A 21,881-nucleotide genomic window follows, 5' to 3' on the forward strand; every position below is an offset into this window, starting at 1 on the left:
TGTACATGTCTTGTGTGCAATAGAGACCTTGGTCAGAATGTTACGGCCCCCATGGAACTGGGCTGGAGTTGGGGAGGTGGAGTGAGGTAGTGAGCATAAAATTGAGTGGGAGGCAGTGGGTGCTGCGCCCTTTGCCCTCCTGCCCCCGCTGCAAGTAGGGGAGGTGACAAATAGCCCACCTGCCCCAAGCCAATTAAGGTCCTTAAGTGGCCAATTAACATCCACTTAAGGGCCTCCTCCTGCCATTGCTGGTATATTACTTCACCATCTCAGTAAAACCTGGCAGCTTCCTTGTGGGCTGGGGGGATCCCTCCTGATCGGGACCTTGTGCCCAATGGAACGCCCCCCCCACCACGGCACAAGCCACCCCTGCTGGAGCACCTCCCGCCCCATCCTTGACTGAACACCCCTCCCCTCTGCCTCACTGGGGCCCAGCCGAATGTCCCTGGTGAGGGCCCACACACTTACCTCAATTCTAGGGCCTCCTGCATTGCTGTTCCCCTTGCTGGGTGCAGTCCCAGCATTGGACACTGCTCCCGGTGGCAATGCTGGGACTGATGAGCTGTCGGCCTTCCGATTGGCTGACAGCTCTTGGAGGTGGACCACCTGCCTCAGAGGGGCAGATGTCCTGCTCAAGGCCAATTAAGGGCCTGGGCCACGTAAAATTACGGCTTGGCTTCCAGGCCTGGCAGAAGTAGGCTCACTCCCCACATTCTGGCCCTTGGGCGGGGCCTCCGCCCCAATATAAAATTCCAGCCCTTGTGCTAGAATTCTAATTTTAATTTTTTTTTGCTCATCAAGGTGAGTTTGTTAATGCTGTATTTCTCCCCCAGACTGTTTCAAGGGGGGTCTAGAATAAAAATATAAGTTTAAATGTAAGAAACTTAGGACAGAGAGCAGGAGAAACTGTTCCCTATTTTAGGCATCCGGTGTCAACATCAAGCATTCCTAGGTCAGGTATAACATTCAGATGCAAAGTAAAGCTCCCTCTACTCTACCTAAAAGGAGCCGATGGCAAAAAAGTAAATTAGGCACGGCAGTGACCTTTACTGCAGCTGGTAGTGCCATGCTTCCCCTAGACTTTGTCTGCAGGTTATCCTACTGTATGCAACACAAGACAGTCACTGCCTCTCTGGTGAAGAATAGCTTCTGCATGTATTTCTCTTATGTTAACCATTTGCCTTGCACTGTGTATTCAGTTGGGTGGATATGTTTGGGTACGCACAGTCTTCCGCTGATGTTCTGTGCTTAGATGGACATTATTCAATTCATCCCCTTTCTCTTATTATATAAAGCAAAGTGCAATGGACTAGGAAGCTTGAAACAATTCCAGCCCTAAATCCATCCTACAAATCAGAGTCTCTGCTTTTTTGCTGAGTACGTTATTATCATGATTGGGAGAATCCCCACAATAATTCTATTGCATACATTTATTGTAGCAATGACTTTTATTTTTTTAGGTTGAAAACAAGGTTTATTTTCTACCACAAAACTTAGCACCTACCATCCCTAACAATACATATTTTGTATGATTACTTTTTGTAAGATAGACCACAAGCTCCAGAGGAAAAAGCTATCCTATAAAGAAGGAAAGAATTTACTCGTTAAACATTCCTGCCTATTATAACATCTTAAGCTTCCTGCAGACAAATTATTGGCTGACGTGATGCAGAGCTGCAAGCTGCTGAGGACAATTTGTCACCTTGTAAAGAGACTTGGCTAATTATGGATGGTGTGTTTGAGTCCCTATAAACAACAACACCTATTCTGACTAATGCTGCATACTTTGACAGTTGAATCAGCCTGCTCTCTCTCACCAACTCAAAGGAAGCTTTTTTATCTGTGCTAATTCATGATTGGCCCTTCGTTTTCTTGCAGCTGAAAATTTTCAGATCAATTATTTTGTATTTTGCAAAATAACAGCTCTATCTTAAACTTAGTTAACCTCCCTATTTACATAGAATTACACAGAAAGAGTCTGCTTGGTCCGACCTGTGTTGCTATTTATCCTCCTCTCAAACATTACTTCGAATCGTACATGCTTGCCCTGTTCCCATATCCCTTTCCTTCAATCACCTCGTAGAAGTTGATGTGCTCTTTGTTTCAATCACTAACACCAGTCGTGCATACCACAGCTTCACAGCCATCTGTATAAAATGTTTCTCCTGCTCTCTGTCCCAAAGTTCTTAGCTTTAATCTTACATTTTCAGTCAAGATCCCTCTTGAAACAGTCTGGGGGAAAAATTCATTCATGTAGCGCCACTTCTATCATTGATGAAAGCCATGCAGGCTGCTTGAAAGCTGTGCTGTAGCCTGTGGTGTTGTCTGCCCCCAGGGAGTTGAGGGAAGTCTGCTCAGTGCTGCTAGAAGCAACCTTGGCAAATACATTTCTCCCCCTCTGTTTCTATCTACTCTGCCTTATCATTTAGATCTCCTATATCAGAACGTATACTGTCCATCCAACTACTCACTGCCTCTGGTCCAGTACACCTACTCAGCATCTATGCTCCAACACCCTGCTCCCCACCCGAAGTTAAAGACCAGTTTAGTTTAGTTTAGTTTAGTTTTAGTTTGGAGATACAGCACTGAAACAGGCCCTTCGGCCCACCGAGTCTGTGCCGACCATCAACCACCCATTTATACTTCTACAAGGAACTCCATAATATCATTAGTAGCATTCCTAATACCGAACATTTGTTCCTGCTGGGGGACTTTAACGCCAGGATTGGGGCCGACCATGACTCATGGCCCTCCTGCCTTGGGCGCTAGGGCATTGGAAGGATGAATGAGAATGGACAGAGACTGCTGGTGTTGTGTACCTATCACAACCTCTGCATCACCGACTTGTTCTTTCATACTAAACTCTGTCGCCAGGTTTCATGGAGACACCCAAGATCATCTCGTTGGCACCAGCTGGACCTCATCTTCACAAGGCGAGCCTTTATAAATAGTGTCCAAATCACACGCAGCTTCCACGTGCGGACTGCGACACCAACCACTCCCTGGCGTGCAGCAAAGTTAGACTCAAACCAAAGAAGCTACATTACTCCAAGCAGAAGGGCCGCCCAAGCATCAACACTAATAGAATTTCTTATCCACAGCTGTTAAATAAGTTTCTAAATTCACTTGAAAAAGCCCTTCAAAACACCCGTGCAGTAGATGCAGAGATGAAGTGGGCCCACATCAGAGACACCATCTATGACTCAGCAATGATCACCTTTGGCAAACATGAGAAGCAGAATGCAGACTGGTTTCAATCTCACTTTGAAGAGCTGGAACCTATCATAGCCGCTAAGCACGTTGCACTGTTGAACTACAAGAAAGCCCCCAGCCATAGCACTTAAAGTAGCCAAAAGCGCTGCACAAAGAACAGCCAGGCACTGCGCAAATGACTACTGGCAACACCTAAGCAGTCATATTCAGCTGGCCTCCGACACTGGAAACATTAGAGGAATGTATGATGGCATTGAGAGAGCTTCTGGGCCAAGCATCAAGAAGATCGCCCCCCTCAAGTCTAAATCAGGGGAAACGATCACTGACCAATGCAAGCAAATGGACCGCTGGGTGCAGCACTACCTAGAACTGTACTCCAGGGAAAATGTTGTCACTGATACCGCCCTCAATGCAGCCCAGTCTCTGCCAGTCATGGATGAGCTGGACGAGCAACCAACAAAATCGGAACTCAGTGATGCCATTGATTCCCTAGCCAGTGGAAAAGCCCCTGGAAAGGACGACATTACCCCTGAAATAATCAAGAGCGCCAAGCCTGCTATACTTTCAGCACTCCATGAACTGCTTTGCCTGTGCTGGGATGAGGGCGCAGTACCACAGGACATGCGCGATGCCAATATCATCACCCTCTATAAGAACAAGGGTGACCACGGTGACTGCAACAGCTACCGTGGAATCTCCCTGCTCAGCGTAGTGGGGAAAGTCTTTGCTCGAGTCGCTCTAAACAGGCTCCAGAAGCTGGCTGAGCATGTCTACCCTGAGGCACAGTGTGGCTTTCGAGCAGAGAGATCCACCATTGACATGCTGTTCTCCCTTCACCAGCTACAGGAGAAATGCCCTGAACAACAGATGCCCCTCTACGTTACTTTCATAGATCTCACCAAAGCCTTTGACCTCGTCAGCAGACGTGGTCTCTTCAGACTACTAGCAAAGATCGGATATCCACCAAAGCTACCAAGTATCATCACCTCATTCCATGACAATATGAAAGGCACAATTCAGCATAGCGGTGCCTCATCAGACCCCTTTCCTATCCTGAGTGGCGTGAAACAGGGCTGTGTTCTCGCACCTACACTGTTTGGGATCTTCTTCTCACTGCTGCTCTCACATGCGTTCAAGTCTTCAGAAGAAGGAATTTTCCTCCACACAAGATCAGATGGCAGGTTGTTCAACCTTGCTCATCTTAGAGTGAAGACCAAAGTACGGAAAGTCCTCATCAAGGAACTCCTCTTTGCTGACGATGCTGCATTAACATCCCACACAGAAGAGTGTCTGCAGAGACTCATCGACAGGATTGCGGCTGCCTGCAACGAATTTGGCCTAACCATCAGCCTCAAGAAAACGAACATCATGGGACAGGACATCAGAAATAGCTCCATCCATCAATATTGGCGACCACGCTCTGGAAGTGGTTCAAGAGTTCACCTACCTAGGCTCAACTGTCACCAGTAACCTGTCTCTCGATGCAGAAATCAACCAGCGCATGGGAAAGGCGTCCGCTGCTATGTCCAGACTGGTCAAGAGGGTGTGGGAAAATGGCGCATTGACACGGAACACAAAAGTCCGCTTGTTTCAAGCCTGTGTCCTCAGTTCCTTGCTCTACGGCAGCGAGCCCTGGACAATGTATGTCAGCCAAGAGTGACGTCGCAACTCATTCCATCTTCGCTACCTCCGGAGAATCCTTGGCATCAGGTGGCAGGACCGTATCTCCAACACAGAAGTCCTCGAGGCAGCCAACACCCCCAGCATATACACCCTATTGAGCCAGCAGCGCTTGAGATGGCTTGGCCATGTGAGCCGCATGGAAAATGGCAGGATCCCCAAGGACACATTGTACAGCGAGCTTGTCACTGGTATATCAGGCCCATCGGCCGTCCATGTCTCCGCTTTAAAGACATCTGCAAACGTGACATGAAGTCCTGTGACATTGACCACAAGTCGTGGAAGTTAGTTGCCAGTGATCGCCAGAGCTGGCAGACAGTTATAAAAGCGGGGCTAAAGAGTGGCAAGTTGAAGAGTCTTAGCAGTTGGCAAAAGAAAAGACAGAAGTGCAAGGAGAGAGCCAACTGTGTAACAGCCCCGACAACCAATTTTATCTGCAGCGCTTGTGGAAGAGTCTGTCACTCTAGAATTGGCCTTTGTAGCCACTCCAGGTGCTGCTCCACAAACCACTGACCACCTCCAGGCGCTTACCCATTGTCTCTCAAGACAAGGAGGCCAAAGAAGAAGAAGAAGGTATCAAAACACTTTGTAGTCTCCTCTTCTAATGAAAGCAGCCACAGTTTTCCAAGTTTTTTTTTTGCATTTGTATCTCCTCATACCAGGTAGCGTCATCGTGATGCATCCTCTATTGTCCCAATATCCTTTGTATAGTGTCAGTCTATAACTGCACACAGTACTCCTGCTTTGGTCTTACTAAGATTCACAATTAAATCGTGATTTTTATGTACCACACCTCTGGCCATAAAACCCAATATTCCATTCGCTATTTCTAAGATCTTGTGAACCCGAACCTCAGAATTTCTTTGCTGTTCCACATCACCCAGCTTTGCGCTATTCAGACTGTAATTATTATTAACAAAATAGAGTACCTCATATTTACTGACATTTAGTTCCATCTGCAGGCACTTTTCCCATTACATCATCTTATCAATATTGCTTTGCAGCTTCATTTGGTCCTCAGAATTATTTACAATACCTTCTATTTTAGCATAATTTACAAAATTTGGGTATTGCTCCTTCTAGCTCTATATCCAAAGCATTGATGTATGCAGTGCACAGAGGTGATCCCAGAACCTTGTGAGACACCAATATCCAATTAAAACCACTCTGAGAAACTGCCCTTGGAGTTTCTCAGTAGTACACAGTGAAGATCAGGTCGATACAAAACTAAGATGCTGCAAAGACACCACTGGTGGGAGGGTGTAATCCTTTTCAGTTCAGTCATTTATTGAAGCAAATGTGGAAGCTACTTTACACACATCAAGATCATACAAACAGCAATGGGACACCATTTAATCCATTTGCTGATCGTGTTTGGTGAAGGGGGTATTGTGGCTAGGTTCGAACTCCTTGCTCTTCTTTGCAATATGCCCATGGGATATTTAATTGCCAGCTGAACAAGCAACTGAAGCTTCAGTTTAGCATTTAATCTGAAGGATGCCACCTTTGATAGTACTTGTGAAAGAAAGACTTGCATTCATATGGTGCCTTTCATGACCACCAGAAGTCTCAATGCACTTTACAGCCATTAAAGTACTTTTTTAAGTGTAGTCACTATTGTAATGTAGGAAACACAGCAGCCAATTTACGTACTGCAACCTCACGCAAGCAGCAATGTGATAATGACCAGATAATCTGTCTTTGTGATGTTGATTGAGGGCCAAATATTGGCCAGGACACCAGGGATAGCTCCTCTGCTCTTCTTCGAAATAGTGACCTGATAGGGCATACGAACACATGAATTAGGAGCAGAAGTAGGCCATTTGGCCCCAATAGCCTGCTCCACCATACAATAGGATCATGGCTGATCCGTTTGAGTCTCGAATTCCACACCCCCATCTACCCCGAAAGCTTTTGCTTCCTTTACCTAGACTGAGGCAGACGGCCTTGATTTCACATCTCATCTAAAAGGCAGCACCTCCATCAGTGCAGCACTCCCTTGATTTGTGAGATCAAGTCATACTCCAGGACTTGTCCACAACCTTCTGAGTCAGAGGGAAGTGTACACCCAACTGAGCCACAGTTGCCACTTAAAGCAAATTTGGAAGTGAGAGTGCAATCAGCTGGGTCAATCTCAAGCACACAGGTAGTGAGCCTAAGAGGAATATTGCTACAAATGATGGCAAGATATATGAGTCCAAAATTCAAAATATAATAGGAGGCTACGAGGAAAAATAAACAGGGACAATTATCAAGGAAGAACTTAAAGACCCTGAAGCATTGAAATCAGTACTCAGCTTCCAGAACTACCATGTTTGCAGCAGTATAGGAACCAATGGGTGGTTTTCTACTTGCCAGTACAAGTCCCATACCAGCCTCTGTGCATATGAATGTGAATGAAGAAACTCTCAAAAAATGCATTGCCCTCTCCCCACCAGAGTCAGATAGCTTCTGCACCTATGGTCTATGTTTGCAACGTAGAGGTAGGCAGCTGCTGAAATCATAAACAATTCTTTTGGAGACATATCAAAAACCCTTCATATCTAATCCTCTTTTGTCATCAATCAGAACTTATATACAAGTAACAAAGCACAGTGGTGCAACATATAGCACACTGTATCCTTTACATTAATAAAATCAAATATTAAAACTGAAAGGGCTGTAGTCAAAAATGTTTTAGCATAATTTTCTTTAAGAATTTTGTTTTATGTTAAAAAAGGAAAGCAGCTGGGCATTTTTAGTAACAAAGCTCAGAATCCTATCCTAATGGCAGAAAGAACCCTATGCAAATCTATGCCACTTCGGGCAATTACTAGAATAATACAGAAGGTTCATGTTTCTCTTATACTCTTACTGGGGCCTGGCTTGTTATAACTCTGTTTCTGCAATCATGTCCTTCTGAGTCTTTCAAGGGCAATGTTCTGCAGCATGCAACATACGGCAATTATTTTGCCAAATCATTTCAGGTCAATGTGCACCTAAGGTTGGTGCAAAAATCAGAAATGTTTTAGCAAACCAAAGATCTATTCTAATATATGCGTTCCATTATAAGCCCTTTCTTGAAGTTCCTGGGTATTCTGAAAAGGTGACAGCAGTCATGTTTGGAAGGGGTAACTAATGTCAATTTGTGAGTGTTGAATATATCTAATGCTGAAACAGTTAGAGAACTCTTTCCATTAAGGTTTGTACATTGTGCAGACATTATGGCAAATGAGTATTCATTTTATTTAATATTTTGCTGTTGAATCCAATCATCTGTACACTAAAGGAGCATTAATCCATTCTGATATTAAAAAGGAGCACATTGCCTTCAAATGCATGACCAGTGACATTAATATACTTAATGATGCCTTATATTGAGTGTAGTTTGGAGCTGGTGTTGCACAGTAGTATTGAACTTTATGTCTGAAGATGAATAGCAAATGAGGGTCTCTGTTACTTTTCTGTACTGGAGTAAAGTCCATTCTAACTGGTGGCTACTGATGATGCCTGAAAGAGCCCAGTTGTGTAGGTTTTCAGTACATGAGATCCTATTTTCTGGCTGCAGGACCACTGACAGATCAGAGGTGGTGTTCCTCTGTATAGACTGTTCTTTGTGGTCCAGTTGGTAGGTTTCCAACATTCTGCTCTCTCAAGTAGCAGTGAGTTCTAAAGGCCCCAGGCTGTTATCTCCTGATACCCCTGCTCATTTTCCTTTAAAATATCCAGCAAATAAAGACTTGATGCTTTTGTGTAGTCCCAACAACCCCACTGCCTTGTGGGCATCTCAGGAGAGACCAAGGCAAAGGGCGTAAATCCTAACAGAAAATCCGGAGCGGAACCCCAAAGGCGGTCATGTGTCACCTTTGGCATGTTTCCAGCAGTTCCTGCAGCCATACTGGTGCCAAACGTCGTGCTCTGCACTCCTTTGGACCCCACCAGGAAGGCCGAGAGGGGGGTTTTGACGCTCGGGCAACTCACAATCTCCATACATACGCCCAGGCATGCGCCATGGAGAGGTCACTCCATAGTCGCCTCACAGCGACCAAATCAACACGGAAGGCAGCAGTTATGGGTCTAAAGGAAAATGATCTGCATACCCATGGTTCAAATGAAACAGCTGGATCAATTAAGCACTGAAATCACAAAATCTACAATTGGTATTTTAATCCAATGAAAGGCCCTTTTATACTATAGACCTGAGGAAATCAGCCGAAGGAATGTGTTCTTCTGAATTTACACTGTATTCATACCACTATTCTGCCCCTGTTCCAGTAGCAAAGTGTGTCCCAGGTGGATGTGCAAAGTGGTCATAACAAATTGCTCACTGCATATGTCAAGTTAATAGTGTCAACTGATGACATCATGATGCACAAGAGATCCACTGCACCAAATTAGGTTCAGTCACATGATAATGATGTGTATGCAATGATGTCATAATATTGGCAACAATGTCATGATATTCGCAGAGGCATTCCAAAAATGCTTCTCGACCATGATGCTACCGGTGCAGTACATTTAGCAGCCAGAGTTAGACCAGTGCCAGAAAAAACATGTCTTCTCAACTGCTGGTAAAATAAAAGCCGACAGTTTTACCTTCACTCAATTTCTGGCTATGGGAAGCAGTAGCTCAAGATCAATATGAGAATTATGTTCTAGTTCACAAGGAAAAACAAGGTAAATCAACTCATTTGAAATGAAAAAAGGCAAAAAGCCATCTTTTAAAATAATTGTTTGGGAAAGTTAATGTTTTTTTCCCCCTTTACCAGCTGAAAATAAAGCAGTACAATTTGTGACAGGAACCCGTTTAGTCCTATCATTCTTCTTGGAGTTTTTTTTATAATTTGTGTGTGAACAAATTGGAGAAAGCAGCAAAACCTAAAGATCGGGGGGGAGAAATTCATTCATGTAGTGCCACTTGGCACGACGCAGACTACGTTGATTCCTTGGGTGCAGGCAGCACCGGGCATTCTTCAGTTTTATCAATGAACATTGCAGGTAGCGGATCTTGTTGTTGACTGCCAACGGGGAATCAGTATAAGTTAGCAGTGCTCTGTGAACACTTTTCTCCCTCTAGAATTTCAGCACATTCTTTGCTTAACCTACCACAACAGGTGTTACGTTAAATGAAAGAAAAGGAAGATGTACATTTATATAGAACCTTTCATGACCACCGGATGTGTCAAAGTGCCTTACAGCCAATGAATTACTTTTTTTTGAAGCATTACCATTGTTGCTGTGTAGGAAACGTGGCAGCCAATTTGCACACAGCAAGCTCACACAAACAGTAATGTGATAATATCCAGATAATCTGTTTTTGTGATGTTGGTTGTGGGATAAATATTGGCCAGGACACCAGGGATAACTCCCCCGCTCTTCTTCGAAATAGTGCCATGAGATCTTTTCCATCCACAAGATAGAGCAGATGGGGCTTTGGTTTAACATCCCATCCAAAGCACAGCGCCTCCGGCAGTGCCGCACTCCCTCAGTACTACACTGGAACGTCAGCTTTCAATTTTGTGCTCAATTTCTGGAGTGAGAAACTGTGGTAGCTCTTGATAGAACAAGGGGCCCAACTTGCCAGCTGGCAGCATAACGTCAGGGGAAGTTGGAAAATTTAAGCTGGAGCTCAGTGATTACAGCATTGGTGCAAAACCAACGTTAGAGGAATATCTTAATATCTAAAGATGCATCATTAGCTAAAAGTATAATTCCCAAGAAATCCACACACTGTCTAATATGAAAAATATTCAAAGTTCAAAATTGGTGCAACTTAATAAACAAGCATATTGGCATCATTAAAGGGGCTCCATTTTGTCTAAATTATATCATTAAAATGTACCTCTAGGACTCTTATGCCTGTTCTGGGGACTTTTTAAAAATTCAATTTAGCAGACAGCTCATAAATCTAAAATGCTATTCACCCTTTTCCCTGTTATTGTTTAATTTCAAAATGCAATTAGCAGTAGTCATCTGTTTGTCATAAATTAGACAGCTTGGCCAAACTGCTTGTTCCTCTCAGTGCATTATGTTTCTTACACAATAACACAAATCAAAGATATACACAGTGAGTTTTCGCAAAAGATTTAAAGGCCATTTGAAGGGAGGCAGCATGTGACCTTAAGGTGCAGTGTACAGTGAGGTTTGAAAATACTCAGGTGGGTTATTGAATTTTCTGTACATTTTATAAAGTTACTGAAGAATTGCTTTAATGTGATGAGAATGTAGCTATTCCTGCCCGCACTCCCAAGGCATTTTAAAATTCAGCATTTGGTGGCTTAGTATTCACAGAGCTCGCTTCCAGCAGATAGAGTGGGATTCTCAGCACATGTAGGTCTTGCCAGCTGTATTTTGTGCTCTACAGCTACCAAATGGAAATCTTAATATTACAATACAATAGTAGGACAAAATGTTGAAGCTTGTAAAGTTTCAAATCAGGACTTGGAGAATGACGAGTTAAGCACTCAACAGTTTAACAGCAGCTCCTGAAAGCAAGCCTTTACAAACCAAAACCTGCATCTTTTGTAAGCTACGCTTTTGGCATTAATAGTTATTTCACTCATAAAATTCTGCTGCCTTGTTCAATGTCACACCATCAATATGACCAGTCTCCCACCATGTTACCAAACTGTTTCCAAAATAGCAGCTATTACATAGAGACCAGCAATTTACAAACTAATACGAGAAATATTGTTATTTGTAATTAAATAGTAATCTGAAACACAGAACTGCTATCCTGATTTCTAATAATGCAGCAGTAAGGAAATCAACTAGGCTCAGGCTGCATAAATCAGAAGTTGACAAGATGCAGTTTGTAAGCTTGAAGGAGCTGCTGGAATCTATAGTTTTTTTTTCATTTGTGTTAAACCTTAATAAGCTTAATTGAGATTCATTTATCATTATTGTTGGTATCCTATTAAACCCTAAAACACATATATAGGGGGTTAAATTGGATAACCCCTGAAAACGGGTGCAGGCATCACATAATAAGTTATCTGATTTCAGTTGAGATGGCATTACTCAGTGTTGCTGAGGGAGAAGGAGGGAAAGTTTGTCAAGGTTCCCACTCCAGATCATTTTGCACTGATGTCTATTCAAATGTATGCATTTTCAGCATCAAGTTAGGACAGAGTCAATCAGAAGTGTGATATCGCCATGATTAAATAATTTAAAAGTGTTCACCATTTTCATACCTGTAACTGAGGGAAATGTATGCAGTTCTCGTACAGGAAACTGCCTCTTTACTTGTAAATATGCCTACTTTGTAAAATCTTGTTGACATCTTCCCCATATTCTTTGCATATAGGCCTTCATCTACAATATCATTTTTTCAATGCAACTCACAAATGTGTCATTCACACCACTTGATGAAATCTGCTCCCAAATCTTGACAAGAGCACTTTCTGCACAAAAAAAAACTGTTGTGCAATCGTATTTTTATTATCCTGACATTGTGCATAAGTGCCCACTGTTTGCTACCATGGTGCTTCCCTTTGGTGACAGACTGTGATGCATGTTCTGTTAACAAACGTCTACTTGGGCCTGTCTCAATGGCAGGAATGCATGAGCAGTATGGCTGCTGTGTGTCAATAGAACCTCTTGGGATTGAGCTGGTCCTTATATCCTGACTATTGTGTCCTGAGATGAGTCTGCTACAAGCTCTGTCAATTTTGGTACTGTGTGGGCAGCCTGGCCCTATGTACTTTCTGCTACCTGTGAAGAAATTGGAGAGTTCTTGTACAATTGTTTAGATATATTGGTGTTCAGCTATGTTTTTGATATTAGGCACTGCCTCAGCACTGATTGGTGTGGCAGCAAGCCTGGTCTAACCATTGAGATTGTTCAAGTCACCCCCAAAATTCACTATCATGGTGAAGAAGCAACCTATTTCAATCTGGTACTCAGTCCTTTATGCCTGTAGGTTGAGCATCCATGGAAGAAACACTAACTGCCTTTAGGACCCCTGGAGTAGGAGGTCCCCAAAGATGATAACAATGCTTAGTGCACTGAAAGTATCCTTCTTTCAAATACAGAATCTATGAGTTACAAATCTGCAAAGTTCCTTTGCTTTCTGCGTTATCAAAGGAAAGAATGCAACACAATCTAAGGGTGTCCCAAAGCGCTTTACAACCGATGAAGAACTTTAGAAGTGTAGTCACTCATGTAATGTTCCTGGTCGCTGGTGCTGTGCACTTCTCTGTTTCTCAAAATCACCCAGAATGGAGGTATATCAGTCAATATGTGGGGGCGGAGTGGGGGGGGGGGGGGGTGGGGGGAGAAAATGAGTGACAACATAAGCTGTCGAGTGCTGCCATGCATGATATATTGGTGCCTGGAATACCATCTTTTGGCACTTTTACAACTGTCGAGAAAGACATTAGTGTCCTGATGAGCAGCCATCACATATAGTTTTCAGTAACTTTATAAAGGGTTTCAATACATGCTTTGCTGGCACTAAATCAATGAGAGAATAGGATGAAAGGGTAGAGCAGCAAAAATTGTAATAAACATTGAGCCCTCCTACTTCTCTATCTATGGAACCATCTATGAACTGTCTTCCAATGATTCCAAGAGTTGTTTCCTCATAAAGGGTGAGCATGATAAAGTTTAGGAATCTGTCATTTGTCATTAATATCTCATGGTTGTTCTGGTTTGTCTTCTGAGAGAAAAAGTGAGAACTATTAATGTAAAGTAATGGAAGGCTCTTCTACCTTGGCTGATAATGTCAATGGATTTTTGACAGCATTACCTCTAAGTGCACAGTGACCTGCTCTTTTTGGAGCCCATGCCACTCACTACCTCATTTTTTGAAGAAGAATCTCAATGAGAATAGTAAGAAAGCAGGCTGCTTTGTAGCCGACTTTACAGGCGGCACAGTGGCGCAGTGGTTAGCACCGCAGCCTCACAGCTCCAGCGACCCGGGTTCAATTCTGGGTACTGCCTGTGTGGAGTTTGCAAGTTCTCCCTGTGTCTGTGTGGGTTTCCTCTGGGTGCTCTGGTTTCCTCCCACATGCCAAAAGACTTGCAGGTTGATAGGTAAATTTGCCATTATAAATTGCCCCTAGTATAGGTAGGTGGTAGGGAAAATATAGGGACAGGTGGGGATGTGGTAGGAATATGGGATTAGTGTAGGATTAGTATAAATGGGTGGTTGATGGTCGGCACAGACTCGGTGGGCCAAAGGGCCTGTTTCAGTGCTGTATCACTAACTAACTAACTTTACGTCTTCCAGCAATTTTATAAGACAAAAGCTTTTTTGCTCCACCATCGCTTAAGGATACATGCCCCTTTAGGCTGCTGAAGGCTATTAAATATTGCAGTGACATTCAATTTCTCACACCCACAGGGCGAGCTCTCAGAGGTGTCCTCCACACCTGAAGCTTTCCCCTCACATTTTAATTCAGCTGACCATGGAAATTTGTATAGGGTCACAGTTATGAATGTCAGAGCAGTCAAACTTGCACATAACTTGATTTATGGTCAGGTGCTTGTCCAATTGGAAAATCTATTGTTTTCCCCTTTAAGGAAGACAGGATAAGGGGAGAAAACTGAAAATATCTAAAGAAAGGCTGCTAAGGTACAAACTATCACTTTTATACTAAACAGTAAAGCAATTACCTTTTCATGTTGGGGTTGGTCTGTCAACAACTGCTACATATCTACAAGCTCACTCTCAAATCAAACTGTTATTATTGCTATTTATCAAATTATCAAAATTTAAAGTCCCATTTTCATTGTCACAGTTCTGTTACATCTCCCATTGTGCAGTAAAGAATTTGGAACCTACTATTTTTTATGTGTGGTATACATAAGAGTACAGGAAATCGCCTGTCATTTTGCAATCCAGTACATTTTTTTCTAAATCTTGATATGATATGACCAAAGTAAATATTGTGTGAGACACCCATTTTGCTTTCATCTGTCTCCATCTTGTCTTATGTTAAGTATTATATGAAAAAAAATTATTCAATGCATTTGCAACAGAACTGTAATCTATTAACAATACAACAGCCAATGAGATACTACATTGAAATATTTGGGCAAAAATCATACTTCCCATTTCAAATCAAAGCTCAAGGGAAAATATTAGTCCCACAGCTCTACACAGAGCTCATTGGCTGTAAGAATAACTTTGTAAAGTAGATTCAGTTCTAGCTACAGGTTTACCTTTGACAACATGAATTACAAAATAAATGGTGGATCAGTCAACCTGATAGTTGACGTGCACTACAGTGATGAGCCGAGCACTGAAAAGTGCTGCATTCATTACCAACTGAGATACACATTAGTGAATAGACAATACTCATCTCAAATTAATGGCTGCACTTCTTCCACCATGCAGAGAAAATCTGAAAAGCAAGTTGCAGTAACTTGAAAAATCAGGTTAATGCAAATGGGAAATCATCATTTATCTAACAGAGGTTTTCAATGTCATCAGAAAGGCAAGGGAGTCGATCTAGAATGATTTGGTCTGGCTAACAGATAACAAATAAAGCTTTCTTCCACTTGACATTAGCCAACCATAGTTAGTTGTGATGATATTTTTAATCATTCCCAAAACACTATATTTATAAATACAGACAAAGCGCAATAACTATTTCAGAGAAATGCAACGAACAATAACAAATATATCACTGTGGTACCTTGAGTATAATATGCAATTTAGGTGAATTGAAAGCTCTAAGTAGTGCACATTGTACATCACAAACCATTAAATTCTCCATATTAATTTCTGAAAATGATTCTCTGGAGTAGACTTACATTTTACAATTATGCGCAGTTGCGCAAAAAAAGTATTGAAACAAAATCTGAAATTATTTATGCAGATTATTCCACAACAGTTCTCGTTGACATGAACTACTGTGTATTGCTTACGATAGTAGAAAGCCAGTGTTTTGTTTTGTTGAGGCTGTATTGTGAAACAAATGAAACAAATTAAGTAATAAATTTTACTCTCACTTATGTTGTTGTCTTTTGCTTGACAATCAGTTAATTTACATGCCACCATTAAAAATGAATGTTTCCTCGACTGAATTAGTGGCAATATATGTTGTGGAAGCCCAAGTGTATAATCTTTGGATAGGAGAACTATTCCTCAATGCATGGTTTAACAAATTTGAAATGCTAGCTGGGTTGCATGATGTTGTTCGATATTGAAGTAGCCTAAAGCTAGCACAGTTCTGACTTACTTTTGCCAATTGCCTTTACCATCGTGAAATTTTGAACATTGGTATTCGTTAGTTGTTAACTCTAATGTAAGCAATAGGGTGTGATTGTTTTTCTCTGAGCAATAGCCTAGGTAAATACTTCCATTAATGGTGACACAATTTGCCACCTTATAGTTGATCAATTTAATCTCTTTTCATAGGTGTTTATTGTTAGACATAGAGAATGGCGTCTTTGAGGAATTTAAAGGAGCAGATTTTCATTTCATCGACGAGTGAGGAATAGGCAAAGATGTAGTGATTCAGTCAGTGCAATGCAAGACAAACAGAGCTTGCTTCCTCTGCAGGCATGTGATCTATAGGGAGTTGATGAATGAAGTCTAATAGTAGTGAATAATAGTAGTGTAAAGGGCAGTGAGGGGCAAGAGTTCTTAGAGTGTGTTCAGGAAAATTTTCTACAATAGTATGTTGCTAGTCCAATGAGAAAGGAGGCACTACTAGACCTGGTTCTTGGGAATAAGGTGGGCCAAGTGGATCAAGTATCAATAGGAGAGCATTTCGAGGATAGTCATCATTGTGTCATAAGGCTTAGACTGACTATGGAAAAGGACAAAGGGCAATCTAGAGTAAGAATAATTAACTGGGGAAGGCCAACTTCAATGGGGTAAGAATGGAGCTGTGGTGAATAAATTGGAGTCAAAATCTGACAGGAAAACTGGTAGATGAACAATGGGCTACCTTCAAAGAAGAGATAGTTCAGTCACAGTCAAGATACGTTCCCTTGAAGGGAAAATGTAGGGCAAACAAATCTAGAGCTCCCTGGATGGCAAAAGAGGTAGAGATTACGATAAAGAAGAAAAAGTGTGCTTATGACAGATTCGAGATAGAAAATACTATTGAGAACCAGGCTGAATATAAAAGATCCAGAGGGGAAGTGAAAAAGCAAATAAGAGAAGCAAAGAGAGAGCATGAAAAGAGACTAGCAGCTAGCATTAATGGACATCCCAAAGTTTTCTATAGGCATATAATAGTAAAAAGGTGGTAAAAGGAGGAGTGGGGCCAATTAGAGACCAGAAAGGGGATTTACAAATGGAGGCAGAAGGCATAGCTGAGGTATTAAATGAATACTTAGCATTTGTCTTTACCAAGGAAGAAGATGCTGGAACCCAGGCAATGTTGAAATAGGAGGTAAGTCAGACATTAGAGGGGTTTAACATTGATAAAGAGGAAGTATTAAATAGGCTGACTGTACTTAAAGTGGATAAAGGGCTGGATGAGATGCATCCAAGGATCCTGAGGGAAGTGAGGGTAGAAATTGCAGAGGCACTGGCCATAATTTTTCAGTCTTCCTTAGACTCGGGGGTGGTGCCTGAGGACTGGAGAATTGCAAACGTTACACCCTTGTTCAAACAAGTGTGTAAATATAAGCCCAGCATCTACAAGCTAGTCAGTTTAACTTCAGTGGTGGAAAACTTATAGAAAAAATAATTCGGGACTAAATCAACTGTCACATGGACAAATGCAAGTTAATTAAGGAAAGCCAGCATGGATTTCTTAAAGGAAAATCATGTTTAACTAACTTGCTGGAGTTTTTTGAGGAGGTAACAGAGAGGGCTGATGAGGGCAATGCTGTTGATGTGGTGTACCTGGACTTTCAAAAGGTGTTTGATACAGTGCCACACAACAGACTTGTGGGCAAACTTGTAGCTCATGGAATAAAAGGGACAGTAGCAACATGGATCCGTAATTGGCTGAGTGACAGAAACAGAGAATAGTGATTAATGGATGTTTTTCGGGCTGGAGGAAGGTTTGTAGTGGAGTTCCCCAGGGATCAGTGTTGGGACCCTTGCATTTCCTGATATATATTAATGACCTAGACCTTGGTGTACAGGGCACAATTTCAAAGTTTGCAGATGATACAAAACTTGGAAGCATTGTGAACTGTGAGGAGGATAGCGTAGAACTTCAAAAGGACACAGACAAATTGGTGGAATGGGCAGACAGGTGACAGATGAAGTTCAATGCAGAGAAATGTGAAGTGATTCATTCGGTAGGAAGAACATGGAGAGACAATACAGAATAAAGGGCACAATTCTAAAGGGGGTGCAAGAGCAGAGGGACGTAGGTGTATATGTGCATAAGTCATTGACGGTGGCAGGACAGGTTGAGAGAGCAGTTAATAAAGCATACAGTATCCTGGGCTTTATTAATAGTGGCATCGAATACAAGAGCAAGAAAGTTATGTTGAACTTGTATAAGACACTAATAAAAACAAGAAATGTAATTTACTGAGTATTTTCAGCATTTCTTGTTTTTATTTCAGATTTCCAGCATCTGCAGTATTTTGCTTTTATTATATTATTGTATAAGACACTAGTTTGGCCTCAGCTGGAGTATTACATCCAGTTCTGGGTACCGCACTTTAGGAAAGACATGAGGGCATTGGAGAGTACAGAAAAGATTGACGAGAATGGTTCCAGGGATGAGGAATTTCAGTTATGAAGATAGATTGGAGAAGTTAGGACTATTTTCCTTGGAGAAGAGAAGGCTGCGAGATGATTTGATAGAGGTATTCAAAATCATGTGGGGTCTGGACAGAGTAGATAGAGGGAAACTGTTTCCGCTCGTGAAAGGATCGAGAACGAGAGGGCACAGATTTAAAGTATTTGGTAAGAGAAGCAAAAGTGACATGAGGAGAAACTTTTTCACACAGTGAGTGGTTAAGGTCTGGAATGCGTTGCCTGACAATGTGGTGGAGGCAGGTTCAATTGAAGATTTCAAAAGGCAATCAGACAGTTATATGAAAAGGAAGAATGTGCAGGGCTATGGGGAGAAGGCAGGGAAATGAAACTGAGGAAACTGCTCTTTCAGACAGCCAGTGCAGACATGATGGGCCGAATGGCCTCCTTCTGCACTCTAATGATTCTGCGATTCTGTGAAGAGTTGAATCATCAATAAAATCATTTAAGAGAGATAGAACATGCTCAGAGAACTACAGACAGTCAGCTTAACATTGGTGGTAGGAAAAATAATGGAATCCCTACTAAAGGAGAAAATAGGAAAACATTGAGAAACTAAAAATATCATAATGAATAGTCAGCATGAATTTCAAAAGGGAACTTCTTGCTTGACCAACCTCATAGAATTCATTGAAGTAGTAACAGAGAGAGTAGACGAGGGTAATGTAGTAGATGTAATTTATCTAGATTTCCAAAAGACATTTGATAAGGTGCTACGTAATAGACTACTGAATAAGGTCAGAGCATGCAAAGTCAGAGGCCAAGTAGCAGAATGGATAGCTAACTGGCTGCAAACAGAAAACAAATGTAAAGATGTAAAGGGTAGGTATTCAGAGTGGCAGAAGGTGGAAGGTGGAGTCCCACAAGAATCAGATCTGGGAGCACTATGGTTCAGAATTTACATGAATTGTTTAGAGAAAAGTACAAATTCTAAATTTGCAAATTACATCAAACTGGGGAAGATAATCAATACTGAAGAGGGCTGCAACTAATAATAATAAGACATTGAATATCTTGCAGAATGGGCATATAATTGGCAAATGAATTTCAATACAGATGGGTTGAGGTATTACATTTTGGCAAAAAAAATAAGGAGGTCTTACCTGGAAAGTATAAGGAGGTATTACTTGGAAAATAAGAATCTAAATGGAGTAGAGGGATCTGGAAGTACAAAGACAAATCACTAAAAGTAGCGACACAGGTTAATAAGGCCATCAAAAAAAAACAAGCAGTCGGGTTTGTTTGTAAAGGGATATAAAAAAAAGGACTCTGGTGTGTTGATAAGGTAAGCTTTTTTATTTCTTCTGTATCGTGTGCTTGGTTAAAAATTTACTTTCTTTTTTTACATACTTTTTTTGAGTTATCTATTGGTTATTTGAAAAAGATCATAGCAGAGAAGTATCAAAGTATTTAACTCATAAATTTATATAATGTAATAAAGTAATTAACTAAGTAGAGATGGCTGGGCAGGTGATGTGCTGTAGCTGTATGATGTGGGAGCTGGCTGTCCCCATTGTGAACGGCAGGGACCACATCTGCAGCAAGTGTTGGTTGCTGGAAGAGCTCCAGCTCAGAGTTGATGATCTGGAATCTGAGCTTCAAACACTGCGGCACATCCTGGAGGGGGAGAGTTACCTGGACGTTTTGTTTCAGGAGGCAGTCACACCTGGTAGATTAAGTAATTCAAATTCAGTTAGTGATCAGGGACAACAGGGTGTGATTGCAAGTGAGGCAGGTAAGGGGATCCTGAGTTCAGGAGTGGAGGAGCCTCAGCCTTTGACCTGATCCAACAGGTACGAGATACTTGCTCCCTGTGTGGATGAGGAAAAGGGCTGCGGGGAAGATGAGCCAACTGACCATGGCACCATGGTGCAGAAGGCCATTCAAGAGGGGGGAGCAAAAAGACAAGTGGTAGTTATAGGGGATTCTATAATTAGGGGGATAGATAGTATCCTTTGCAAGCTGGATCGGGAGTCCCGCATGGTGTGTTGCCTGCCCGGTGCCAGGGTGCAGGACATCTCTGACCGGCTTGAAAGGATATTGGAGCGGGAGGGGGAGGATCCAGTTGTTGTGGTCCACGTTGGGACTAACAACATAGGCAAGGCTAGGATGGAGGACCTGTTTGGGGATTATAAAGCACTAGGAGCGAAATTAAGGAACAGGTCCTCGAGGGTCATAATCTCCGGATTACTGCCCGAGCCACGTGCAAATTGGCTTAGGGATAAGAATATTAGGGAAGTAAACACATGGCTAAGGGAGTGGTGTGGGAAAGAGGGGTTCCATTTCATGGGGCATTGGCATCAGTTTTGGAACCGGGGGGATCTGTACCGATGGGACGGTCTCCACCTGAACCGATCTGGAACCAGTGTTCTAGCGAAACGGATAAATAGGGTGGTCTCTAGGGCTTTAAACTAGTGACTCGGGGGGAAGGGAAAGGGAAAATGACAGGGAGTATGATAAATAAAAAGGTAAGCAGCAGGCTAACATGTGTGCAGGAGGATTTAAGTTCAAGGCAGACGATGAAAGAAGCAGAAAGGAAGGATAACTCAAGAGTTATTATTAGAGATGTTGGGAATCATGAGGGTAAGAAAGCTAGCATAAAGGCACTTTACCTGAATGCTCGTAGCATTCATAACAAGGTTGATGAGTTAACGGCACAAATCATCGCGAATAAATATGATTTGGTAGCCATTACGGAGACATGGTTACAGGTTGGTCACGACTGGGAGTTAAATATCCAGGGGTACCAGACTATTCGGAAGGACAGACAGGAAGGTAAGGGAGGTGGTGTAGCTCTGATACTCAAGGATGACATCAGGGCGGTGCTGAGAGATGATATAGGTTCTATGGAGAATGAGGTTGAATCCATTTGGGTGGAAATTAGAAACTCTAAGAAGAAAAAGTCATTGATAGGCGTAGTCTATAGGCCACCAAATAATAACATCACATTGGGGCGGGCAATAAACAAAGAAATAACTAATGCCTGTAAAAATGGTACGGCAATTATCATGGGGGATTTTAATCTACATGTAGATTGGTCGAACCAGCTCAGTCAGGGTAGCCTTGAGGAGGAATTCGTTGAGTGTATCCAGGATAGTTTTCTTGAACAGTGTGCAATGGAACCGACGAGGTTGCAAGCTATCCTAGATCTAGTACTGTGTAATGAGACAGGAATAATTAATGACCTCATAGTTAGGGATCCTCTTGGAAGGAGTGAACACAGTATGGTTGAATTTAGAATACAGATGGAGAGTGTGAAGATAAAATCAAATACCAGGGTCCTGCGCTTGAACAAGGGGGACTACAATAGAATGAGGGAGGACTT

The sequence above is a fragment of the Heterodontus francisci genome, chromosome 6 (genome assembly GCF_036365525.1).
Source record: "Heterodontus francisci isolate sHetFra1 chromosome 6, sHetFra1.hap1, whole genome shotgun sequence".
NCBI classification, from domain to species: Eukaryota; Metazoa; Chordata; class Chondrichthyes; order Heterodontiformes; family Heterodontidae; genus Heterodontus; species Heterodontus francisci.